Here is an 11547-nt window from a genome sequence, read left to right as displayed (position 1 = left end):
CCTGGTGAAGAAAAGGGAGAACTTACGTTAGTGGAACACAAGCCCCATCAGGTGGTCAGCAGGCAAATCCCTGCCATACATGGGCACACATACCTCCCTCTTTGGCAGGCAAGGCTACTGACAAGGAATGCTTGCTTGCAGTGAGGCCAGATTCCAAGAAGATGAAAGCCTTATTCTAAAATGATTGAAATATTGAACCATTTCCAACTTATCTCTTTATTTCCAATATACTTCATGTCTCAGTCGTGATGTCAGAAAATGGGATGACCCTAAAAATAGTGAGGCAAAGAATATGTTCAACAAAAGTTAATTGTGCATCTCCCATAACCAAGCTCTCGTCTAGAAACATGCTGTAGTAATTAACAGAAGCCTCTGCCATCACACAAGCAAGATAGCTCAGCCCAATAAGGGACTCACCACAAGCTGAGTTCAATCCCTGGCACGAACATGCTGGACAGAGAGAACTGACTCCCACCAGGCTGTCCTCTAACCTCTGTGAAAACACACACACACACACACACACACACACACTCACAGACACACACACAGACACACACACATATACACACAGACACACACACATATACACACAGACACACACACAGACACACACAGACACACACACAGACACACACACAGACACACACACATACACACACACAGACACACACACAGAGACACACAGAGACACACACACTCACAGACACACACACAGACACACACACATATACACACAGACACATACACACATACACACACACAGATACACACACAGACACACACACACAGACACACACACACAGACACACACACACAGACACACACACATATACACACAGACACACACACAGACACACACAGACACACACAGACACACACACAGACACACACACATACACACACAGACACACACACAGACACAGACACACACACACACAGACACACACACACAGACACACACACAGACACACACACAGACACACACACAGACATACACACACAGACACACACACAGACACAGACACACACACAGACACACACACACAGACACACACACACACACAGACACACACACACACACACACACACACACACACATATACGCACACTCCTACACACACTCTCTGGGCGAAGTTCTCTGGCAACAGATGCCTGAAGAGCCAAATGACATTCCCTCTCGGTTCACTCTTTCAGCAACTATGGAGAGGGAAAATTTCCTCAGCCAAAGTTCATCCCTGAGTCCAGCACCAGCAGCATCCCCTTTAATCCTTTAAAACTGTAGCCTTTCAGGTCCTGCTCCAGACCTACTAAATCCAAAACTTCAAGGGGAAGCTCATGACTCTTCTCAAGAGAGTAACTTCACAAGGCTCCAGGCAGATCATTGACATTTAAGAACCACTGGCTAACTTCAGGGCTTCTGGAGACAAGAGTCAATGTGGAGACAGGAGAGTTGCAGAGGCAGGAAACAGGAATGGTTGAGGTAACCCAGAGACCCTTATTTGTGCTTCATGACAATTAAACAATTAAATCCTTCTACAGATTTCTGTAGTGCAAATGCCAAGTTTATTTGTTTAAACTCATCAGGTAACATCTTCAAAGGATCCATAAGAGTATCAATTATCGATAGTATGTCATTTTGTTGAATCTGGTTCTTAAGCGAACACAAAAGTAAAAGTCCTTATCTGCATAATGGCTGCAAAACTTTGTATTTTACTTGTAGGCAAAGCTTCTACTCACTTCAGCAAAAGGAGCACCAGAAGCCTTGATGAACATGGTGGTAAAAAGAAGGTGGTGAAATGACCCTAAGAAACACAGAAGGGCAAAAACCCAAATGGTCACTGAGTTGCACTAGTCTTGACCTCAATTACTCTAGAAGGCAACTGTGGATTTGATGCAAATCACAATCAAAATCATTAATCCCTGTAATAATGACATTGTTTCTCAAGGAAAAGCAAGCTTAGATTCACATACAGTGAACAACCACCAATTCCACTAAAAACCTTAAAGGGCTAAGAAGTAAGCATCCATTATCCAGAAAGCCAACACCACAAACATGGTTCTGAACAATGTAAAATAAACTGCTTTGTGATTTTTTTTTAACTCCTAGAAAAAGAAATGACAATGTTAAAAATGCTGGCACAGAACTTGACACCTGGCAACTGGTTGTGAGTCTATTAGCAACCACGCAGTCACCAAGTCAGGTTTAGCAGGTTAAATTATTTTTCTCAAGGAGGGGGACTAGGTACTCTCCCACATCACTAATAGCCAACATAATTCTAATCTACTTTAGGAATCTGCACTTTGATGCAAGCCTTACATCAGAAATGTCTTTCTTTTTTTTTTTTTGTTTTTTTTTTTTGTTTTTTTTTGTTGTTTTTTTTTTTTTTTTTTTTTTTTTTTGGAGCTGGGGACCGAACCCAGGGCCTTGCGCTTCCTAGGTAAGCGCTCTACCACTGAGCTAAATCCCCAGCCCCAGAAATGTCTTTCTTAAAACCATCTTCCCCTTTCGAAGCTACAGACTCCCTCGGTAAGCCATGCCTCTTACCTGCCCTCAAAAGTCAAGGCATTTAACAATCCTCCTTAAGTTATTAGTTACAACCCTAAACTTCGATATTCCTGAAAAAGAAACACCATTGCTGCATTGTATTTTTTCCAAGAAACCGTTTAATCTAGATAGTTATTTGACTCCCTCATTAACAATCTTTGGGCCAAGATGGCTCCTAATCAAATTCTGGCAGAATATAAGCACCATTGAAGAGAAAGCATGCAGATCTTTCTTCTGAGAAGTACGTATTTTTCTTTCTGGTTGAGCAATGTTATGCAACAAATGCTTCCAACTGGCTTTCCATCAAGGAAAATCACTAAAGATGAAATGCTCGAAGGGACATGATCATAGGAGCCTAATTCTCGTAAGTCATTACGTTCATGCCGATAATTAGTCTGTGTAGTAGACATGGTACAATCACCTTTCACCACTGGTCTTGGATTTGATTTCTCCAAGGAATGCCAAAAAAAGCCTTTATTTAGCTGCAGTTTAGGCTTTCTACAATCCATGTCTTTTGTAATGTTTAAGAAAAAAAGGAGACGGAATCTGAGAGAGAGAGAGAGAGAGAGAGAGAGAGAGAGAGAGAGAGAGAGAGAGAGAATAGGCACCTTGACATTTTAACTGCTTTACTTTTAATGAAAATGTTCTTTTTTGAAATGACTGTGAAGCAGGCACAGGCAACCAGCCAGTGTATATTTATCTATCATCGAATAGCATTACATGTCCTCAAATGCCTCACCCCTGCCTTCAAATCGCCCCCTTTCACTCCTTCGCTAGCGTGTATGCAAGCACACACAATTGACAGCCTTTCTCTCCAACCTGAACAGCAGCACATATGTGTACACAGAAGCAATATGTGCTCACAACCTTGGGACCAGGTCCCAGTGCTCAGAATTGAGAAATAAAATTTGCCTCCAAATGTATTCTCACTAGGTCAACCTACATAGACGGATGGCGCAATTTATCACAATTGGTGTTTCTCCCCAACAGCACATTGACTGTGGTGAACTCAGAATAAAATTGACAGTAATTCTCTTTTTTATTTTACAGTGAATCTGTTGCCCGTAATCACTGTGGACAAAAAATTGTTCTAATTTCACTTCTTAATCAAATGTACGTTCAAAGAGCAGAGCAGGCACTAAACCAAAGAGACACTTCTAGGTCCTTAGCCGTCTAAGATAGTTAATACAGTGCTCTCCCTGCTTGTTTTAGCTTTTATTCCTCCCTCTCCCTTCTTGCCATTTCATGGCCTCCCTCTGCCAGCTCCTGAACTATTCCAGTCCCTCTAAGATTTTGTACTCAACCCATTCTTGTTCTCCCAGGGGGAGGCTGCATCTTTAGTAAAATCAAATAAGCCTTTTAATACAGACAGACTATGTAATATGTGACCTCTGCCCTCTTGTTTTACTCTGAATTTCTCTTTTTTAGGTCCATGTGAGGATAAGTGCGAGATCAGTCATCTAAATACTGAGCTGAAACATAGAGAGACGGTGTAGTGTATGAGAACACTGTTGGCTCTTCTAGAGGACACAGTTCAATTCTTGGCACTCATGTGACAGTCCAGGCCAGCCAGAGCTACATAGTGTAAGACAAACAGACACTGAACTGAACAGCTTCCATAGTACCATACAGGCTGCCAAGGAGAAGAAGTATCTACGGCCTTACCTACTGTGAATTCTAACTGCCACAACTCCAATTTTCCAGGCAAGATAAGGCTCCTGGTGCAATAGAGGCTTGACAGTTGCAGCCTGATTGAATCCCAGCCTGCTCCACAGGAAAGAATTTATGCCTGTACTGTCACCCTGGTCAAAAGCCCACAGCTCTGGAGGTCACAGGCCCTCACAGGTGAGAGGCTACTGTTGTTTCGCTGAGTGGCTATGTTGTCAGACTGCCTCTTGAACATTTGCATTTACACCCACAGAGTTGTGTTGTTCCCAGCCTGGACCAGAGAAACCTCTTTTGCAGTGGCAGCAATGCAGAGACTCAGAACTGGACAAAGTGCTGAGAAGTGACTGTTGAGTACTCAAACCTGAGTGAGACAGGGGTATCAACCCCTGCAAGGCTCGGGGAATACCTCAGAAGTAGGAGCAGAAAGAATCCAAGAGTTGGCAGCTGGAGAGGGCGCTCAGTGGTTAATTAATTGCTCTATCAGAGAATCAGAGTTTAGATCCCAACACCCACATATCAGGTGGCTTACAAAATTGCCTGTAACTGTCTCCAAGGGACCCAGTGCCCCTTCTGGCCTTCATAGGCAGACACGCACACACACACACACACAATACACACACACTAATACACACACAATACACACACCCATATACACACACTAATATGCACACATATGCACACTAATACACACATATATACACACATACACACACTAATACACATTCACTAATACATACACTTGCACCCACACACACACACTAGTACATACACATTAATACATACATGTTAATATACACAGTAAATAAGTAACTGAGGTAAAATCTATCTTTTTTAAAGACTAGAGGGCAGAGGATGGGAGGTGGTGCTATGATGAGTATGAAACACTGTTTTCTGGACATGGCATAGCCAGTGTACTCATGGAGTCAATGCAACTACAGTTACCTGCACAACATCAATCCAGCAGCAGCAGCCAACATCCCAGCAAAGAGCACCAGCTGGACTCTGTGAAGATGTGAGGACACATTGGGAAATGCCCAGGGAGACAGGAGAAGCTGAAAGGTATTGTCAAAATATATGATTATACATATATTGAACTGTCAAAAAGTAAGTCAACAGACAAACACAACAGAAAGCTTTGCACATAGAGATTGCAGGGGAAATAAGACATTTTCCTTCCCATCTTAGGTTTGTGGCCAAGGTCCTGATGGTACCAGAAACCCTGACAAGAGAAAAGCGTTCAAATGTATGTATTTAGGAATATGTCTATCAGTTTGTCTGTGTGTCACAGGAACCTTAAGAAAAGAATAAACATGTAAATTATTCGGTTAGGTTGAATGAGGAGGTGAACCCTTGTGGAGAGAATGCCCAAAGGCGGAGGATATGAGCTCACAGGAAAAATGTAGCAAGATTTCTCAGATCCCTCTTGCTACCTCAGTGTCATTGACTCCTTTCTCCCCAGTGCATTTCCTTTTTAAATCTTATTTTTATTTGTGTGTGTGTGTGTGTGTGCGTGCGTGCGTGCACGCGCGTGTGCGTGCACGGGCACACATGGAGATGTCTTCACAGAGCAGAAAATGGTCTCAGGTCCCCCTGGAACTGAAATTAAAGGCAGTTGTGAGCCTAGGTGTGTGAGTTCTAGAAACTCTGACCCTCTAAAAGAGCAGCTAGTGCCCTTAACCACTGAGCACCCTTCCAGCCCTAGTTGGTGAGTTTCTTGAATGAGGATTTAAGACTTCAGGAAGAGGCCAGAAGAAGATAAGGAGAACCTGTTTACTTCTGCTGTCCGCTCACACTCCAAGACTTCATATCTCAGGATAGCATCGTATAGCCTGTGCTCTGTCAAAGCACTTGAGGACGTTATGTTCTTCCTTTTCCCCAGACTCCTAAGCTCAAAAGAGAGCTTGTGGAAATGTCTTTAGTGCTAGGTGTTCCCTATCTGTTGATGATCGTCCAGACTCTGCTTATAGCACTCTTCATGGCTACGCCCCCCCCTGGAAGGTGGGCCACAGGAACCTAAAACTTGGCATCTCCTAAGTCACTCATTAGCACTTCATCTAGTTTATTAGTATGGGTCTAATTATGTGTCCTCCCCTACACAAAATATTCTTTTTTTCCCCATCTTTATTAACTTGAGTATTTCTTATATACATTTTGAGTGTTATTCCCTTTCCCGGTTTCCGGGCAAACATCCCCCTCCCCCCTCCCCTTCCTTATGGGTGTTCCCCTCCCCATCCTCCCCCCATTGCCGCCCTCCCCCCATAGACTAGTTCACTGGGGGTTCAGTCTTAGCAGGACCCAGGGCTTCCCCTTCCACTGGTGCTCTTACTAGGATATTCATTGCTACCTATGAGGTCAGAGTCCAGGGTCAGTCCATGTATAGTCTTTAGGTAGTGGCTTAGTCCCTGGAAGCTCTGGTTGGTTGGCATTGTTGTACATATGGGGTCTCGAGCCCCTTCAAGCTCTTCCAGTTCTTTCTCTGATTCAAATCCTAGACTCTGTTACTTCAGACATGACTTTATTTCCAAATAAGATCATTACAGATATATAATTATGTAAAATTAGAGCAGCCAAGATGGCATAATGCACTTGTTGCAAAAACGTGGAGACCTGAGTTAGGCTTTCAGAACCCCCTTGAAGATACAATGAAAGAAACATCTCCACCATGTTGTTTCCTGACATTTCCATGTCCACATGGCACGAACTCATGCGCACACACGTACAAACATGCGTGTGTGCACAGACACATACACCATGCACATACATAATATTTTGTAAAAGAATCATAGGGAATGCATTTTTAAAAATCTGTAAAATGAAATCAAACAGTGTGAGGGAGAAATACCTACCCAACATAACCAGCATCCTGATGAAAGGGAATTCTGTGCATGTCGAGAACATGGAAGAGAACATGGAAGAACAACATTGTGAAGACCGCAGCCACACAGGAGGTTTCCAGAAGCCAGAACATAAAACTTAATATAAAGCTTTCTCTAGTACCACAGAAGGAATGGCACCTCCGTGGCCTTCCATCCTCCCTACTCGGTGAGGACACACGTATGTTGTTTGAGCCACCCAGTGTGTAGTACCTTGTTGCAGTAGCCTACGTATCCACCTCCAGCAGGTCCCACCAGAACAGCTCTGCTCGCCTGTGCTTCAAGCTCGGGGGTGAAACACAAGGGTCACCACCTGCCACCTGAGCTTGGCTTCCATTGACTCATTCTTTCCCCTGCACCTTCTCATCCACCCTGCGCCACAGCATTTCAACCCTGCTTAGGAAGCAAGTTTGTCATCTCTTCCCCTCTTCCTACTAGCCACACACCTGCTTGTCGTCTCTCGGAGGAAACAGCACAGTTGGTTCTCCTTCCTCCTTGTACGTTGTCTCTTTAATGCAGCTTCCACATGCCACCAGGGCGACAAAGTCATACGTCTGAGAGCTCGGGCTCTCCCAATCTGACCTCAGTTTATCTTTTGCTTCCACCTCACAGTGTTCTTTATCTAAATCCCAAGATTGGAAACATCACATTCCAGATACTATAGTATGAAGGAAATGATTCTTACAGGCAACACTGTATAAATTAGTCAACTGTGATAACAGATCTCTAGTCTGACTGGACCTTAACAAATTCCTGAGGTAAAATACTCCTTCTACTTGGCATACTTAATAGCACATTACATGTTAATCTTTCATTAACATGAAAACATAAACTCCCTCTTAAATTTCTTTCATTTCCCAAAAAAGCCATTACATTTTTTAGATTTAATATTAGTTCATATTTTGTCACTGTAATTAAATATCCAAGGCTGTGTACTCTAGAAATATAAGTAACTTGTCTAGCTCACCATCTGGGAGACTGAAAATCTACACAGGATAGCTCTGAGTCCTGGGAATAGAATCTGCCTGGTTGAGTCATGTCAGATCACACTGTATGTACAGTGGGGGAGTCACTCAATAGGCAGGAAGCCCAAGCACTTGAAGGCTTTGGTTTGATTTGGTTTGGTTTGGTTTTTGTTTGTGTTCTACTTTGTTTGCTTTGAGACAGGGTTTCTCTGTATAACCCTAGTTGTCCTGGAATTCACCCTGTAGATCAGGCTGGCCTCAAACTCAGAGATCCACCTCTGCCTACCAAATGCTAGGATTAAAGATGTGAGCCACCACTGTCCTTTCATAATAACTTTCTGTCAGAAGAATTAACTCAGGCTCTCATAAAAGCTACCTTAAATCCCATCTGAGGACAGCAACCCAACAAACTAATCAACTCCCCACTTTCAGAGGCTCTACAAACTCCAAATGTCACCTCACTGGAGACCAACCATCTAACATGTGAATCCTTCCAACAGACCAAAATAGCTTTAATCTTCCTATTCATGATTTCCCCCTAAACTTTGCCAATTACAGGCTTTTAGCACATCCTTCTTCAGGGGCAGCTTGAAGTCGCTGTTTCCTGAGTCACTTTCATTTCTGCTGTCAGGCCCTTCATCCCTCTCTTGAACTTACAAAAGACATAAGAGTAGCTAAATCTAAAATCTAGAGTAGGGCTAGAGAGATGTCTCAGTAGTCAAGACCACTAGCTGCTCCAGCGGATGCAAGTTTCATTCCAGAACCCACGTGACTGCTCACAACCATCTGAAACTCCAGTTCCTGGAACTGCAGTAACAACCTCATCTGGCCTCCATGGTACTGCATTCAAATGGCACAGAGGACACACAAACTAAACACTCATGCAAATAAAAATAATCATAAAACTTTAAAAATTAAATCCAGATAATTCTGCATGTTTGACCAATACCTCGCCAAGGAATGGCTTGTGTCACTAAAGAAAAACTAATTGTAGATGTGCACACATGCAAATGCGTTCATGTGTATGTTACATAAGCACACACACCCCCAATATAGTTTGTCATCCACATGCCACAAACATCTTGACTAAACCCCAGATTCAACCCTAAACCCTCCAAATAGCAACGAAATCACTTTCCTACTTACAGAAATGAAACCGTAATAAACCCGTGCACGCACTTCACTAACCGGCCCCTCCTCCAGCACTTGCACAGTGTGTGGCCTGCACCAGGCCACTTCTGCATCCTCTTGCTTCCCGCAGCATCCAGCACCAGTAATTTCCCTCCGCTACTCTGACGAGAGACGAGAAGGACTGAAAAACTATTTTCAAAAGTAATTTTTCAAAGTGGCACAGCCAAAGTGGCAAAAGGTAATGTTTGTAATAATTATGGTAATAAAAAGCATTATTACACTGTTGACCTTTGGGAAGCTTTCAGCTACAAACATGAACTAATGAACAATGAATTTTAAAACCACATGCTCTGCTCACACTCTGGCTCCTGGACCCCATGCCAACACTCGTTTTCCTCTTATTTGTTAAAGTTCAAGTGGGGGTAGCTCTGAAAGCTTAAATTTGGTGCAAAATAAAACATCCTATTAATTGCAAAATTAAAAGCCCTTCATTGAAGAGCCAGCCACTGTCTTCATGCCCTCCACCTTCCTTACTGTTCAGTGCAGAGCCTGGTAACATGGCCCCATGCAGCCCTCCCCCTCCCCCTCTTACTTTATGATCCTGTAGCGACAGTCAGGAGGAGTACCCGTTAAGTCAGTAAGTTTTCATAATTTCACTTCTTAATGCAGGTGCCTTTACTTTTTACAAACTATACTCCCACTGATCGTCTCTCATACACCAGCTTGGGGTTCTCCCTGAGCACTGTGGATAGCTTCTTCTCTCAGACTTTTTAAACAAACCCAGTTTGCTAACTTATATGATCTTGGTTGATTTGCATACAGGCAATCACAGAGTCCCAATTATATTTTATGCAAATAGAATAGTAATAAAATGTTAAAAATTAAATCTAGACCATTCTGCCAGTTTACATCCAAATCAGTGCCAAAGCGCACACTTGCATTTCTTCCTAAACGTTTGACCAACCCCTCACGAGGCTGTCACCTTCCTGTGAGGTAACCCCAGGCTCGTTCCATCTACATGCCGCACACTTCTTACCGGCTTGTTTAGATGCCTCTGAATTTTTAAGACATTTAGTCAGCACTCCGTAGGGTACTAGACTCCATGCCCAACACTTAATTTTCTAGTGTTGAAGATAGAAATTCAAATATGAAAATATTTAAATTGCTAGAGTCTAAACATATGCTTACGTCAGACCTCTTATTACTTCAATGGGCCTCTGTTGGTCTGAAAAGCTATTTCTTCTTCTCTATTTCTCTTCCTACCTGCTGACGGGTGGAAATTAAATACAAGTACTCTGCTTAAAAGACAACTATGCCATTGTGTTTGAAGTACTCGGAAATGGTTTATTCCTTTTTACTTCAATATTTCCTTCAAATTTACTTTCTCTAGTGGGACATGGCTCTTTATTTTCCTCTGCTCTAGACTGCGGGGACCTAAATTGCAAGAATTAGTTATAAGAGGGCATTTAACAGTCCTGAAGTTTGCTTTCAGACCACACTTTACATGAAAGCACCAGTCTTCAAGGGGTAACTGTATTCCTATTATATAAGTTTATGGATTGTTCTGCCTTTTGTTGTAGCCTCAGTTTTAAATGCAATGATTTCCTCATAAAAAAACACCGAGTCCTCTGTGGAAATTGTTGAAATGTTCAGGGATGGTGTTTCATTGCTAAACACGAGGCTTATGTGTGCTTAGAACTGGTCACTCTCCTATGGAACATTTGCTTCCTTTCTATAAAATAAGTACACTGGCCTTACATAAGCAGCTTGCAATAGTATGAACAAAAGAATGACCAAAAATGAGACAAATGGAAAAGGATAGAATTATTTAATATAAAATTTAACTACTTAAAAACGATACTACTGGAAAATAGCAAGGTATATATTATTACCTCCCTCCCGCTGCTCAAACTGAGTCTTATACCTGATATGGCTAGATGACTGTTTCACAGGACCCTGTGGAAAATGAACACACAGGGCCTCTCGCGGAGAGAGTACAATCTCAACACCATGGCAGCAGGGTACCAGGACCTGTGTGGCCCTGGGAGAAACGCATGACAGAGGAGATTTCTACCAGGAGGAGCTAAAGGACTCCCACAAACAGCTAGAATCCGAGTGCATCTCAGGCTGGCCTCAAACTTGAGACCCCTCTGCCTACGCTTCCCGAGTACCGAGGTTGTAAATCTATGTTACCACTTCCGGGCAACGTTCAAAACCCTCGGTCTTCGCCATAAGCCATAGCCACCACTTACTAAGTGTTTTCCGTGAGCTAACCCTTTAATCCACATCAAATCAACTACATCTCCATTTCTCAGATGAGGTGACTGAGGCTCAAGAGACAGTCTGAGGAGCCTGCCTCCTGAGG

Source organism: Rattus norvegicus, chromosome 6 (assembly GCF_036323735.1).
Source record: "Rattus norvegicus strain BN/NHsdMcwi chromosome 6, GRCr8, whole genome shotgun sequence".
NCBI lineage: Eukaryota > Metazoa > Chordata > Mammalia > Rodentia > Muridae > Rattus > Rattus norvegicus.
The sequence above is the reverse complement of the archived record's forward strand: the minus strand, read 5'-3'. Positions refer to the sequence as shown.